The 17,378-nt window shown below is 28.1% G+C and overlaps 1 long non-coding RNA gene across 1 annotated transcript in view; it reads left to right on the top strand.

Moving 5' to 3' along the window:
* Positions 1-17,378, top strand: part of LOC139425530 (uncharacterized) — a 96,144-nt gene that overhangs the window by 48,830 nt on the left and 29,936 nt on the right. The window lies entirely within an intron of this gene.

The raw sequence follows: 17,378 nt of genomic DNA, 5'->3' as shown, positions 1-17,378 counted from the left end.
CATAGTTTAATTCCATCGGTTTACTTAATTTTTCTGATAATCGAAAATTGATTGATTTTCCTCGTTATAAAGTCTCTGTTTCATAAGTTTTCCTATTGCTGTATGCTGTTAATTTGCAATTCTGTTATTTATATGTCACCACCATATATTTATCACCATTACGATTACTAATTAATAAGTTTATCCCATTTAATAGAGTAACGGATAATATAATATAATATTCAGCTTGTATAAACAAAATGTTGAAGAACCAAGTTATTTTATTTAAAAATATAGTTTAATTTCAACGTTTAAACCCTTAATTTTCCCCTTCTCTACTTAAGGAGCAGAGAGAATATGAATGAAATTAAAAGTAAATGTTTCTCTTTGTTAAAACAACTTATAAATTACCAGTAACAAAAATTTAAATTCCATTTTCAAGCTATGGAGATAAAATTACGAATGGTCGTATAAATATTAACCTTTAATTTTCGCAGTTTTTTCCATGCAGTGCACTGTAAAAAATTGAGAATCAAATTACCGTATAAAGTACCGACACTTTGGATGCATTATTCGTAAAATCCATTTTTTCCGTTAAATATAATACCGTAAATTTTACCGTAATATTCCTTTAATTAGAGTGATTCAGTGATTGTACTGTAATTATTATTTAAAAAATTTCGGCCTATCAGATTTTTTGTTCCGCAGCATGCTCTAAGCTAAGAGGTACCCCTCTATGCATATGATTTTTTTGTTCCGTAACATGTTTACGGTAAAAAGTACTGGCCGTTATGGTAAAAAGTGCCTGAATGCTGCTTTAAAGTGCAAAATGTAATAATAAATCAGAAATATTAGAGTTAATTTGTCTTCATTAATTGTGCTGTTTTATGCCTTTCAATTTTGTGCATGATTTCGTAGTGTTGTTCTGTACTGAATTATTGATAGTTTAATTTTTTTCGCCCCGTACGGAGAACGGAGTTTCAGCTAGCATTTTATATAAAATGCGGTCATTGTGGAAACCCAATTATTAATTTCCTGCTACTACTAGTTACAGGGCTTGCAAACCTTAATTTTCAATGCCTTTTTTCAAGAATTTTTTCCCTTTTTTTACAAGAAATGCTGAAATATTAGATCGTACGTTAACACATTTGCATTATTTTTTTATTATCTATCAAAATCAAATTTAAATCAGTAAACAACTATGTAAAAATCTACAAACTGCATAAATATTTTTACTACCCATTCCTACGTTAAGAATATAATTACTTAATTTACAGTTATAACTTATCTTGGCTGTTATTTTTTTGAGTTCTGGCACACAAATCAGAATTTCCATATTTTTCTAAATTAACTTATAAAAATAATTAAAATTAATATTTTTTTAAAATTCTAATAAATTTGTTCATATTTTATTGGCCTGTTGCATAACGAAATGATATTTTACTTCATTAAAATAAAATATATAAAAAAAAATCAGATATATGTTGATTGATAAATAAAATGTAGTTTTTAAAATTAATTCAGCATTAAATACTGTTAAATTTTTATTTTTTATGAGTGTTTCATTTCAAATAGACAAATTCAATTAACGAAACAAAGGTAAATATTTTCCGAAAAACATTTCAAAATATTTTTAAAAATGCTGAAATGGGCTACCTTTATCTACTCGTATGACATTTAAAAGATAGAAAACAATAGGTATCAGTAATATCTTATCGCGCTTTGTGTCCTTGGATAGTTAATGATGCATGGCACTCAAATGAAATCTATATACGTTCAAAATTTTGCTCTTTATCTAAAATTTTAATTAAATTTTTTTTAATAATTTTATTTCAATATTCAATTAGAAGTGACTAATTAAAAGGAATTTAGATGACTTAATATTAGAAATGAAACGACTGATTTTAATCTGGTACGTGTAAAAAGTATGTGTGTACCCGAATATTTCAAAGAATTCTGGTAAAATTACAATACTGTACGGTAATGATCTTTCTGGTAAAAAAAACACAAAATATGGTATTTATAAACCATTTATTTGGTAATTTTTCCGTTCATATATGATAAAGGTTAACGGGAAATTCTAGTTTTCAAAATTATAGCTCTTATTGCTAACACTTAGTAAAAAAAATACAAAACTGAAAAGTAAATATAACTAAATAAATGGTTTTTATGCCATGTTATAAGAAACTATGCTAAAATTATACAACTTTGCTACATTTACTAAATTTTATTACATATTATAACAGTATATCGTATGGTTATTTAAACACAATCATTACTAAAGTGCTTCATTAAAATCGACGAGCTTTTTTATTGTTCTCATAGAGCCAGAAGCACAGTAAATTAAACATATTATGGTAGTTTTGACTATATTTTTCAGATACTTTTTTTCTCAGTACAGGGTTGCCAACTATTTATGTTCTCTTTTATTGTCTTCTGGGAAAAGAAAAACAGTTGTTAACAAGGTTGGGTTTTGACGTCAAAAGATGGTTTTTGACACGACGCTGCAAAAAGAGTCAAAAACTGTTATAATCTGTCGAAAACCTGGGGCAAGATTCTATTATATCTAATTCATAGGACACATGTTATAACTATTCGGTTTATATTACAGGCAATAACTATGAGTTGTTTATTATCAATATAAATTTCGATTTTTTAATTGTAATTTTTAATATTGATTGGCAAAAAATCAATATAAATATTGATTTTTTATTGATTTTCAATTATTGTAGCGTTATTATTAATTATATTCAGGTGGACAGAATATGTCTGACCGCGCGAACAAGGCTTTGGAGAAAATTCAGGCAGCCATGGGGGAATTTTTGGTCTAAAAAGTTCCTACAAAATTTTTTTAAATAAAAAATTTGTCGTTTTGCAAAAAAAAAACTTCTTGTTGAAAAAGCGTATGTCAATTGGTATATTTATTAGTTTGAATTGCTTTAGTTAATAAGATAATAAGTGAAACTTTAAATTAAATTAAATAAATTATTACTATTTCAATATATTTTGATTTCTATTATTTCATAACACATTTGCTCGTTTATTCAAGAATTGTGTCAAATTAAAGGAATTTTTTTTCTCATATGAACTTTACTTTCCAAAAATATTTAAAAAACAAAACGAAAAAAAAAAAAAAAAAAAAANAAAAAAGAAAAAAAAAACGAACTTAATTCTTTGGGAATAATAGGCTCTGAGAATTTTCTTCTCTCCTACTTTTATGTACATGAATATTTCCAATATTCGTGATTAATTTTATTAATGTATAATTAGTTCACTGATTAATGAACTAATTATAATTTATAAAAAATATAAATGTTTAAATGAGTGAATAATTTTTTTAATCAATGAGCTCAAGGGTTTAATTAAATTACTATTAATATTTAGTACAGTTATTAAAATAAATTTCCTAGTTAAATGTTATTTTATTATGTTATAATAGCTTTAGTATCTCTTCTTTCTAGACTATGCAGCTCAGCATCAATCGAAAGAATAGTTACGAATTTTGATCTTTTTCATACAAAACTGAAAAATGAACTTAAGAGGGCTTTGAAATTTTATATTTTGTATTTTTTTGTTGTTTTATGTTTTACGGAAAGGAGGAGTTAAAATGGGAGTAAATGAAAATGATTTTAGATATAATGAATAAGATGATTGTTGAGTGTTTTTCTTAATTAAGCTGATTGTTTATGTATTTTGATTTCAAATATTTTAACGAATGAACAGGTTGGATAAATTTCAATTTTACACATTTAAATATTTTTAATATTTTCTGCACAAAAATTTGGGGTTTTTGATAGTAATTGTCAAAAAGAGTGTTTAATATCAAAATAATTCAACAACATTTATAATTTATAATTTTTTATGTATGTTTATTTTTAAACACTTCGTATTAATAATACTTATAATTATCCTTACACTAACATTTTGGGGTTTTGACGCTTGTCAAAAAGGTTTTTTTGACATGACGGATAAAACCCCTTTTAAAACTGGATAAAATTCTCAATTGTCAAAAACTCTGGTTGCTTGTCAACATGCCGATTTGAAGACGAACGTACGCACTTAAAAAGCTAGGAGACAGTATGTCGAACCCTAACTCCTGCTCTTCGAAAACAAATTTTTGAATTCGAAGATTTTTCATACTTTAATGAATAAACAAAAAAAAAGAAGAAAGAAATACAACATTAATTATACTTATGACCCATGCTAATATTTTTAAAGGAAAATTTGGATGATGGAGTGAATAATAATATGAAATAAATGAAAAAGGAAATTTCGTTGACAAAAAAAGAATTTTTTGGAACAATTTCAAGTCTTGAACTTCAATAAATGATTAGAAACAACTCAGTTAGTTTAACTTATTTTCTAATAGCGTTTTGAAGTAAAAAACCACATTGTATTGCATTCAATTTAAAATTATTAAAAATCAGATGGCCTATATTTATTGTGGAAGAAGGTATTACAGGATTCGTACGAACTTGGAAAAAATTGACTGGTATCAATTTTGTTATTAAGAAGCTGAAAATTTTCTAATTTTAGCTCTCACTATCGAAATAAAATTTCATATCTGCCACCTTTGGATCTATATATATTTACTTAGAGAAAATAAAATATTTTTCTAAATAATAAATATATAAACATAAAAACAAATTATATTAATATCACTACTGCTTTATGTTCATAAACCTGCATTATGTTCATAATTAGGCTGTTAATAATATTTTGAATATTTAGAATAAGGAAAATTTGAAAACAGGGGCGTGTTCCATTTTTATTTTCTAAAAGCTTTACAATTGTAGTTTACGAAATTTCATCTAGATTTTTACAAAAATTTTATAAAAATTCCACATTTTGTGCAATAAAAACCTATTTTTCAGAGATATTTCTTTCCGTTATTTCAAGTGAAAACAATTTTAGTTTTTTTTCAATATGTTAATGGTGAAAAATAATACATATACGAGTAGATGCTATCTATAAATAATTTTGAAAGGAATACGAGAAATATGTGGTTTTCCCCATATTCATCTTTAATGGGATTGCCCTCAGTTCCTAGAAGATGCTGAAACGGATTCTTCGGATTCTAGAATCGTAGAACGTCCCTGCAATTTCTCGCAGAGAGTTATTCTAGTTTACTAAGTGCCGTACTTTTTCCGAGAATTGAATGGTGCATTCAACGGAAGCGCCATCTCCCGGAATATTTTGATCTGTTACAATACTTGGGTGTTTCCAAGAAATCTTTTGAAAGTTTCATGCGACTTAATAAAATTTTTAGGTAAAAAACCTTTTTTGAATTTCAATTAATCATTTGATCTAAAAACACATTAGCTGTTTCCTTTAATTAAGAAATTTAAGCTATCAATTATCTTATTTAAACAAAACGCTTCGCGAGATGAAAGGCTCATAAAATTTCATAAAATATAAATGAAAGAAGGCTTGTATTATATCTAATGATACAGTATAATGTGTAAACAGAATTTAAATATAAGTTTGTGAGGATTTCACTATGTACAACTTACAGGACATTTAAAAGATGAAGGCGTTCAACAAAATAAATGAAACTTCGCAAACTGATTAAATCATGGAGTAAAAAAAAAAATAGTAACTTTTCTAAATAAATGAAAAAAATTAAATTTTTTAAAGCTTAAATAAAAATTTTTCTATGAATTGAATTATTTAAAATCAAATATCGGATGTTTTTATGTTATTATTAAATCCTTATTATTTTGTTTTAAGAAAGATAATTTATGTATACTGAAGTTCAAATTTATATAGTAATCTAATTATTAATTGACTCACTTCTAGTAGAAAATTATTAGGTCACTGCTTTTATGCCTTTTGTTCACTAATTCTGAGAAATTTTATGAATTGCTCTTCAGAAATTTTATGATATAAGTAAATTACATACGACAAAAGAAACCGTACGTAATAAGTCGTAACATTAATCATTTTTAATCTGAAATGAGTATTATTTTTAAATATATATTACTCCAACCCAATTAAAAACCCCNTGTATACTGAAGTTAAAATTTATACAGTTATCTAATTATTAATTGACTCACTTCTAGTAGAAAATTATTAGGTCACTGTTTTTATGCCTTTTGTTCACTAATTCTGAAAAATTTTATGAATTGCTCTTCAGAAATTTTATGATATAAGCAAATTACATACGACAAAAGAAACCGTACGTAATAAGTCGTAGCATTAATCATTTTTAATCTGAAATGAGTATTATTTTTAAATATATATTACTCCAACCCAATAAAATACCCCAATTATGTAATTATGTAAAATACCCAAATCTTCTATGTATATGCATTTTGACACTTGACTATAAACATAAATTTAAGATATATTAAGATAAGATTAAGATATATTAAGATATATTAGATTATAAGCACATGCATTACATTGTTTAAAAATTTTTTTGTTGTTTTTTCAATCAATATATGTAATAACGTTTGCATAAAAAAAATTGAATTATTTCAATAAGTTAAGAGTTTTTTAGTGTACTTACTGTTTATATTCTTTCAAAATATGACGAATTATCTTAAACATTTTTTCAAACCGTTGATTTGAATCATTTGATTTGAATGTTTGATAATCAAATTGATTCTAAGGGATCAAATTGTTTGATTCTAAAATTGCATATTTGAAAGGGGATACTAATAAACTTACAGAAAAGGATATCGAATTAAAAAGAGGCACACACAGTACATTTTTTTAAACCTAAAATATCTTTTTATGACTCTTTATATTTCGTCTTAACCTTTTTATGTGCGGTACTTTTCGATGTAAAAATAGATGAGTAAAACAAGGTGTGGTGTTTCGGTGGTTTTTATGTAATCTTTTACTGAAAATTTTCAGTCAGATAGTAAATAAATGAATGCAAAAAACCTTTTCTTTATTCAACGGGAAAAAAGTTCTTGGTTTGGAATTTAACTGCTTAAGTGGTCAGTTATAATTTAAGAATGAGTGTATACCGTACACTACTTAAGCAAATATCTAAAAAATTACAAAAACCTTTCTTGACAAAATCTTATATATTTTTTGTGATGTTTATACAATTGTAGACATTGCGATTTATGAAAATGCATATCTCTTTTTTTATGTATTTATTCCATAAAATTTAAGGAAGGAAAAAGTGAAAACTGAAAAGTGTTTCTTATAATTTTTGGGAATTGCTGAGAGGGCGGGATGTAATAGGAAGCACAATGTTTCCCTTGATTACTTCTTTTCTAGAAAGGAAAACAATTTTTATAGAAATAAAATGCAATCAATAAAATTGTCTACAGTTCGTTTTAAACGTTTTCAATAATCTACAATAAATCAGTAAAAAACTTTTAATTACATTAATAATCAAAAATAAAATAAAATAATTTATTTCAAATAAATTAAAGATATTATTTTAATGACCTGCTAGCCTTTTTTCAATATGAGATATTAAAATAATAATAACATTTAAATATAAATTATTGGTAAATAATTAAAATTTCAAACAAATATTAACATTGTTTTTATGGTTTGGTATAAAAATTAGGATACCATCAAGTAAATTTTTCCGAAGAAAAAAGAATTCTTTCCGGTAATTCGCTAAATAAACATTTTCAATTTAAAGTTTTGAACTATTATTTGCATTCAGAAAAAAAAAACTTTTTATTTTTACTGCAATTGCAATCGTTGTTTTTCAACTAATAAATGGTATATAGTTTAAAAAAGCTGACAAAGGAAAGAGACTGATTAAGTCCGGCAACCATATTTTGTCAGATTCTTTTTGGCTGCTCTAAACTCAGCGTAATTTCTCCCACTATGGAACTAAGTCCTATCTTTCTTAGCATGCTTTATTTCTCTATTTAAACATGATCGTTGCGAAAAAGAATGAAGAAATTGTTACATGGGTCTGTAACTGATGACAATTCGCTTAGTTTTAAAATATTTCATACTACTGGCAGCTTCAGAGAATTTAAAGGAAAAGCTAAGAAAATTCAGGCATTTGTTTTTGGAAAAATATCTTTCTTACTAGGTATCTCTTATCCTTGACGCTAGTTGCAATGAACATGGTCATATAAGCATACATTGCATAACGGTTGTTGTACAAATACTTAGAATCGCAGTGAGCATACTGTTGTACTCTGCCCCGTACTCTTCTCTCACCGTACAATTTCTCCTAACTTTAAGTTATAACAGGGTTTTGACTTCTTAATTACAAATATTTTTTACTGTACATGAATTACTTATTAAATTTTTAAATGGATCTCTAAACTACTTTTATTTTGCACATCATTCAATTAAAAGAGAAAGAAAGAAAAGAATAAAAATCTTGGCACTAGAGCTTGTAAGCATACGCATATTGCCTCTCTAATTTGTAGATTAACTAGGGAAATCCGCTTGGATATAATAATTAGGATATAAGAATTTTCGGCAATTTAGCTAGGCAATGAGCGGAGCTCATTGTTTTGTCTAAATTTTTAACTAGTCATAAGTTTGTTTTTCTCATTCTATCAACCAGTTCTTATTCTATCCAGTATAGAGCTCGAAAGCCGTTAATATGCATATTACCTGGCGAATCTGCAGAATAACTAGGGAAATCCGCTTGGATATAATTAGGATATAAGAATTTGCGGCAATTTAGCTAGGCAATGAGCACATTGACGGTTTCTGCATCGTTTAATTTGAAAAGTATCTAGGTAGTTTGCAGATTACCTAGAAATTAAAGAAATTAAACAATTTTTAATTCTAATTCACTGCAATTAATCTTCACATCATCTATATAATTAGTAGAATAACTGCTTTCTGCACTTAAGCACTAACAGAGAAACGAATTGTATAAAGAGTAAAGCCAGTTGGCATCTACTTTCTGAAACTTTTATATTATAATTTCAGTTTTTTTTACAAGTTTATTGAAATTAGTTTTAAAATCCGTTATAAAATTTCTAATTCTAGTTGTGTTGGCGGAGAGTCGTGCATTGTCCACTCATGGACAGCATTCGTCTGTCTGTGGAGCCTGTGGTGCAACGTGCACCCCTATTTTAAACTTTCGTTCTATAGTACTCTAGATACATTTTGATAAACGATTTAGGCGAAACGTGAAATCGCATGATATTTCTTAGATTTAAGATATTTCTTATTGAAAACTAAATGTAAAGTTTGGCGGTCATTCAACATAGGGATATTTCCGCCAACTACAACCGCCAAGGTGCTAAATGGATTTTAAACTTGTAAATTAAAAAAAAAAAAAAAAAATCATGTCGAGGTTAAGAGTTTATATCCTTCGAGTTTGCCTCCTTCTGTGTTGTTTTAATATATTTTCTCACGGGCCGTTGCCCGGAAGTTGCTAAGACTTGGCGATTATTCTACCGCAGATCACCATATGGAAATCTTTCCTTTAACATTACTCTATCTACCTCAAGTAATATAAAAATTTATGTAAGAGTTTCAGAAGAAAATTGACGGACTAATGTGATGAATTTCATTTTGTGTTTTTAATATGACTTTATTAGCTTAAAACTAGTTTCACTTACGTTATGAAAGTTTTCGAGATGCCTTTTAGAAACGCCTCTTTTCCTTATCCCTTTCCAAGTAAAAGAATTAAAAATTTCAATTGTTTGAATGTGTTTAGTTGCTGGAACGAGCTGAAATAGACAGCCGATCAACACCTTCGAGACGCCTGATAAAGAGTTATATTATTTGTGTCAAGTAGGCCTTTCTCTTTGTTTATCTCTCTGCCATATTGAATAGGAAAAAAAAGAAATAATTGTTGATATTACGTAAGCGTTGAGTGTTTGGACGCCCTTGAAGGTTTTCTTCGTTTCAGTGATAATTGGGAGGCGCCTACCGCCTCATGAGCTGTGAAGATCGGCCTACCATTTCGAAGGAAAAGATACTTAAAAAAAAACTACTTTGCTTCGGTTGGTTTGCGAGATCCATTACAATGTTTTTTAGTATAAATCGAAAAGTATGAAGCTGCAATTTTCTATTGAAATTATTCGGAGAAATCTTTCATGGCTTTATTATGGGAGTTGTTGTTGAAGACTTGTAAGGGTGTTTAGTGCTTCTTCTAATTTGCACCAAATTGAGTGTGTTTTAGTTTTTTTTTATTTAAACTGTTTTCAATAAGAAAGAAAAAATGTTCTTTGCATCATGTGATAGAATATTCTAAATTCTCTTATAAGTTATTATTTTTTTTTTGAAGGAAAGATGTATCCGGCTCTTAAGTATTAACTGAATCAGGAATCCCGACGTAAAGATAAATATTCTAAATTCTCTTCTGAGGTATTTTTTTTTTTTGAAGGAGAGATGTTATCAGGAATCCCGATGGAAAGATAGAATATTCTAAATTCTTTTATGAGGTATTTTTTTTGAAGGAGAAATGTATCCACTCTAAATATTTGCTGAATCAGAAATCCCCTTAGAAAGATTAGAATATTTTAAATTCTCTTATAAGGTATTTTTTCTGAAGGAGAGATGTATCCGGCTTTAATATTTGCTGAATCAGGAATCCTGATGGAACGATAGAATATTTTAAATTGTCTTATAAGATATTTTTTCTGAAGGAGAGATGTATCCGGCTTTAATATTTGCTGAATCAAGAATCCCGATGGAAAGATAGAATATTTTATATTCTCTTATAAGGTATTTTTTCTGAAGGAGAGATGTATCTAGCTCTGAATATTTGCTGAATCAGGAATCCCGATGGAACGATAGAATATTTTAAATTCTCTTATAAGGTATTTTTTCTGAAGGAGCGATGTATCCGGATTTAATATTTGCTGAATCAGGAATCCCGATGGAAAGATAGAATATTTTAAATTCTCTTATAAGGTATTTTTTCTGAAGGAGGGATGTATTCGGCCCTAAATATTTGTTCAATAACGACGGAAAGATAGAATATTCTAAATTCTTTTATAAGGCTTTTTTTATGAAGGAGAGATGCATCTAGCTCTAAATATTTGCTGAATCAGGAATCCCGACGGAGATGTAAAATTACTCTTCCAAATTAACAGTTGCAAGCAAGCAGTTGCAAGCAAGTTGCAAGTAAATTGCAAGCAAGCAGTTATATATCCAAAGAAATATACAATTACTTTTTACTTAACTAACAATTTCAAAATAATTGTAAATTGAATAAATTATGCATACTTGTTGAAGGTAAATAATTCTAAATACGAATTATATTTTTTGTTTAATTAATTTGATTTTATAAAAACGTTGTAGATGAAGCATTTATATATGAATGATTTTCGTTTATTTTAGAATTTCAAAATCCATCAAGTTTTTCATATATTAATAAAAGATTATTGTAAGGATTATTTTTATGAGTAGAGAGATTTTGCATATCATTATCAGGGGTCTGTTTAGAAGAAATTTGGGTCCATTAACGGACCCTTCACAAAATATCTTTTCATCAAAACGGACCCTTCACAAAATATTTTAACTTAAAAACGGACCCTTCACAAAAGGATTTTTCTTATTATCGGACTATTCACAAATTTGTTTATCTTCATTATTGTTTTGTTAATCGAATAGGCAGAAAACAAGAAAGATGGATGTAAACGAATTAAGTTTTGTCTTAGGCAGACGATTCTTCCATTAATCGTCCGAAATGAATATTCTGCGTTCAGCAGTATAGGCTAAATACCAAATATTTGTATGTTGCATCTCCAATTTAGAAGCAGCAATTGCTGTTTATTTTTGAAAATTTAATTTCTTTATTATAATTTTACAGTGCTGAGCATAATCTTGTATGTCTTTACAATTTAAAAACTCCTTGAAAAAGTTTTTTGCAATAACCGGACCCTACTTTTACAAATTCATAAAAGCGGAGCCTGGTTGAAAGAATGTGAGTAATTTTTTCACAATTTCACGAAAAACGGACCTTTCACAAAATGTCTGGACAGACCCTTGATTATGGTTTCCCACTGCGCTTCACAGCGTATGCGCAAGACATTTCCTACAAACCACAGTATTGCTAAGGGGTAAAAAATCAAGTTTAGCCTAACAGTTAGTGCAATGCAGAATCCCACTAAATATATTTAGCACCGATCACAGAGTTGATCTTAAAATAGCCTCAGTGATAGAGGAATCATCTGTTACAACACCCTTTGTTATCAGGCTTACAGTGAAAGCTTTTTGTGATTTTATTCACCATGTAACCCAAATGCAGGCTAGTTCCATCAAAAAGTCCTCCACGAAGGTGTTAGTTTATCGGATGCTTGATCCAAGAGTTCCCCATTCTTCTTGGTTGGGTTCATAATTACAAGACTACCTAGCAGAACATTGATATCCGTAAATTCAGATTTGGGTCGGTTGTTTAACGTCTGCTATAAAATAAAATATATTTAATTTTGCAACGGGGAGAGAGGCCTTTATTTATTTCGCTCAAGCCTTTCGGACCTGATAACTAATGTATCATACCCGGACAATAATTATATATGTGCAATACAAGAATAATAAATACTTTTGTATTAATAAAAGAATTAAAACTCTTTCGGTTTCATAAAATGTCTTTGTTTAAGAGTAAGCGTAGAGATATTCAATTTCGGGAATTCAAGGCTGAAAACATACAATTGAATAATAATTAGATTTATATTTCAAAGGAGGAGTTATTTTTAGAATCTTGTCCCTCTTTCACTTCCATATTAGGAAGCATTAAATGATTTTCCATAATGCGTAGAGTTACAAAGTTATGTACGACTGGAACCTAATTACATCATTCTCTGTAGTATTTAATGCGGGACCGATGGTTTTCGCATGTCTCTTGCTGAATAACGTGTTCCATAAAACATCTGCCGGAACCATCCGAAGTTTTGTCCACCCCCTCCATTATTAAAGCTGAATACAACAATGATAACAGGGATGTAGCCCTGTTATTATAAGCCAAGCAGGATAGTTGCTTGCGGAGGAAACTTACGCATTTCTATCTCAGAAACTAAGCTTAGCGGAGACCGGCTGTGACTTTGGATAACCACACNTATGGGAACTTTGGAAGACTTTGTGACCCGATATATTTAATGTGCACCAGTCACCATTTTCTACACGAGGATTTTTTGGCCGGTGGGGATCGAAATCACGACCCCCTGGACATGGGCCTAACGTCCTACCAACCTGGCTATCATGGCCATACGAAAGTTATTTAAGGGTCTATCGTTTTTTGACCACTCTGCACCTTAAAAAAATTTAATTTTTACTTTTAAACTTAGGTTTTTCTTTTCTTCGCTAAAAAATTCCAGACCAAATTACGGTAAAATGTACCGGCTCTCAGGGTGCCGTGACTTTTTTTTTCTTAAAATCTGTTTTTCAGGAGCATTTTTCGAAATTTGAAATCTGATATACCGTTATTTTTACTGTAAAAATTACCGTAAAATCACTGAATCATTCTAAATATTATTCACATAATTTGAATCTGATAAATATTACTATAAAAATGATGGTATAATATATTACGGCAAAAAGATAAACTCTAAGAGCCAGTATTTTATATCATAATTTGATCATGAACTTTTTACAGTGCTAAGAATTTTACAGCTATACTAATAGATATTTATACAGTTATTTTACACACGAATTCGAAATATTGCATGTTAATTGTCTAAAGAAGCATTTCCTAATTTTCTTCAGCTACGGAACCCTAATCCATTTTGGGGGGGGGGGGTGGAACTCCGACTTTATATAGTTCATTAAAGCAGTTGTGATCGTATAACCTATAAAAGATTATCTTTTAAAAAGTTAGTCACTAGAATTAAGATTTTTCATCGTTTTATCATTAATAATCTTAAATTAGATATTATATCCGTCAGTTAAATTTGCATTTATTCTAGTCAGGATACTTTGTTTTTGATGTATATACATGAACAGGAAATGAATAAAATAAAACAAATTATGCTTTACTTCGAACTTAAAATTGACAATAACTGCTATAAACGTTAAGAATGGTTATTAAGGAAACATTGCTTTATTAAAGAATTTATATTTATTTTGATTCGAAAAGCGCTATAGGAAATACTATAGGATGCAGTATTTTATTAATGATTGTTCTTTTCATTATTTGTTCAATATCTTGTTTTTAGAAATTATTTTCTTTAAAAAAAATCACTATTCCTATTTCATTAGCATTTTATTTGAAATAATTTCATAAAAGCAACCGAAAGATTATAGGTTAGATATAAATATAATCTGAGGTTTCTAAAATCATAAAAAATCGCAAATCATAAAAAAAGTACTATCTCGCGGAACTCCTTTAATTTTTTCACGGAACCCTAGGGTTTCGCGGAACGCCATTTGGGAACCGTTGGCTTAAAACATTTATTTCATTTTGTCCTTGTAATTGATTTCTAGCTTAGAAGCATAAGTCTTACAATCGATATTTAACTATTATTACGAGACTGAAGAAAAAAAATGCGGCTGTATGATGTACGAGTGTGTGATTTCCGGTGGTTAAAAGCTGGCCAAGGTCTCAACTTCGATCTCCAGTTCGATCGATAATCTCTTAACTATACTCGTATAGCAACGGGCTGTTATGTTAACAATTCATTGAATAAAAAAGCATCCAATTAGTTTTTGCGTGCAGGTTTTATATCTATATATATCTTTTTTTTCTTCAAATAAATATGCCTGGAAGTCAATTTTGCTTTGAAAATTATGTTTATAAAGATATTTTTTGATTTAAGTTTTTAATAATTATTATAAAAGTATTTTTTTCTTTAAAAAATAAATAAAATAGAGTTTATCTAATAGTTGTACCTATGATTAATCTTCTTCAAAGTCGATTGTTAAAAGCAATCGATGTATTATTCTCAGAAATATATAATAAAATTAAGAGTTATAAAATTGATAAATCTTCCTATAAGATGATTGTTAAGTGTAATAGATATTAATTCTAAGAAATAAATATTAATGTTTAAAGAGTTATAAAGTTGATTAATCTTCCTCAAAGTTGATTGTTAAATGCAATCGATGTATTATTCTCAGAAATATAATTTAACGTATAAAGGGTTATAAAGTTGATTAATTTTTTCAATGTTTATTGTTAAATAAGAAATGTTTGATTTTTTTTAATGTATAGGACGTAGCGTAGTAGGTATGTTTTCTAAGTTCTTAATATAATGGAAAAACAATGAACTTCACTACTTGTTTTTGCGTAAAGATTACCCTTCTTTCTTTGTATATTTTATTATATAAATATTGAAAAGCATATGTTGGCATTGTAACAAGTATGACATTGAAAAAAGTATGGCATTGAAACAAGATTTACACTTAAGAAGCGAAAAACTCAACAAAATTTAAATAATCATTTTGACTAATTTTTGAACCAATTATTCATTCACTTATCTTTTTATCTATAGCTTGAACTAGTAAAAACTTAAAACAGAACTATGTAAATTCACTCCAATTTTATTTCATAATTATGCATCTAACGATTATATATGTTGCATTAAACTTCACATTATTCATGTATCTTAAATTACAGATTTCAAAAATATTGGTGATTTTTAAAAATTACAAACAAGCTGAGCTTTGATTATCCATTCATTAGTAGATGTAGCCTATACTAGTTTGTATTTTTTGTAACTATTATAAATAAATTTAAGTTTAATTAAATTTTGATAATTAATCAAATTTTAATAATTCATCCAGTTATTAAAGTGCATTACAAATTATCGTGTGTACTGATAAAAAAAAAGATAAAAACTCTTATAGAAGAATTCAAATGAAGCGTAAATCACAGGGAAAATTGTATTACTCTGTTTTATGATATCACTTGCTATGTGATATTAGTTTATTTATTTATTTGTTCATACAGAACTTCACTGTATAAAAATTTTAGTTTCTGAATAATATTAAAATCAATTAAACTTGCGATGTCACTTTATAGAGACTGAACTTAACTGTTCAAAGTGTGTAAGCAAAGTAGGAATTATTAAACATCCTTTGAATTTACTTCAATTAGCTTTCATAAATGAACTGATGATGAATATTTGTTTCAGTAAGCAGTCTCTTTCGAAACTTGCAAAATGAGAGATGGTATTCTATAACTTAATGAATTTTTCCTGAAAAAATGATGCTAACATAAATATGCAGTCAGATAAATTCGGATAAATTAATGATTTTTTCGTATTAAACATTTGTCTAAGTTAAGATTTTTGAAAAAAAAAAATTTTTTTTTCGCGTAATTTATGTCAAAGGAATTTTTCCATTTTATCCAACTCAGTTGTCATCAGTTAAAAAAATATAGATGCATCTTAAAACATATAAAAATAGCAAATGAGTATTATTCAATTACCTATCCAAATTTATTAACCGCATAATTTTATAGCTTAACGTTTTTGAAAAAAAAAATTCGCTGGATTCGTAAAGCTATAAAATGCTAATTCTCATTTTATAAACACCAGTGTTCCTTTTTTAGATTTTTTTTTCTGACGCTCTGTTTACAAGAAAAAATATATTTTGGTGTTTTTTAATTATAAAAAAACGGTTTAGTAGTTACTAAAAATCAGTAAGATTATCGGAATTATATTTGTACAAAAATAAAACAAAATTAGTTTGAATTTTTTTTCCATTCATAATCTTTTGTAAATTAAAGAAATTTAAATGATGAATAACTGTTTCTCTTAGATATAAATTACTACAAATATGCGCAAATTTGAAAAAGTATTGTTTGGAAGTGAGCCAGCCATGTTTGGAAGATTTTACCTTTAACTCAGAAAAAGACACCGGTGTTACATGCTGTATTTCATAACCATAAGTTATTAAAATGACAAATATAATATTTCTCACTTATTTTTATCTATATCAATACAAAAAAAGGAAAAAATTTGAAAAATATGCTGAATAAAAATTTTGCCTCTAAGGAATTCTCATCTCTTTTGTAAAAGCATTGTTTTGTAGAATGCTATTCTATTCTAAAGACTTAATTAAGCACATAAAAATATCAAGACAAACATTTCTAATAAGTTGTGCTCTTATGTTGTTTGTTTAACTTTGAAATTGGTTATTTTCTCTTCCTTATTTGATGATATTAGGTCTCATTATTATACCCAAACTGATAACTCAGTATGTCGAACTAACTCATATGGTTCTATTATTTGTTCAATCATTTCACACATTTTGTGTAATATATTGTTTTTAAAAGCAAATTAACATCTGTCTTCAGACATCAGATACTTGAAGGTTGCAGGAAGGGAAATGAGTTGTGTGTACTTATATTTATTTGACTCTGTTATTAAAGTGTACAGGTTTTCCTATTTCTGAAGGCTAAGGTAGAGGCAGCAGCGGTATTCTTTTCCGCCCACTTCATTTGGTTTCTCTTTCCCGCATCGCCCGACGTCCACGTGTGATCTTGTTCCTACGTCATTCCGCCATCACCTGACTTTCTACACCTCTCTTCTTCCCCCATCACCATTCGTCATATG

Source organism: Parasteatoda tepidariorum, chromosome 5 (genome assembly GCF_043381705.1).
Source record: "Parasteatoda tepidariorum isolate YZ-2023 chromosome 5, CAS_Ptep_4.0, whole genome shotgun sequence".
Taxonomy (NCBI): domain Eukaryota; kingdom Metazoa; phylum Arthropoda; class Arachnida; order Araneae; family Theridiidae; genus Parasteatoda; species Parasteatoda tepidariorum.
Note: the sequence above shows the minus strand (reverse complement) of the source record. Positions and strands in the feature narration are given on the sequence as shown.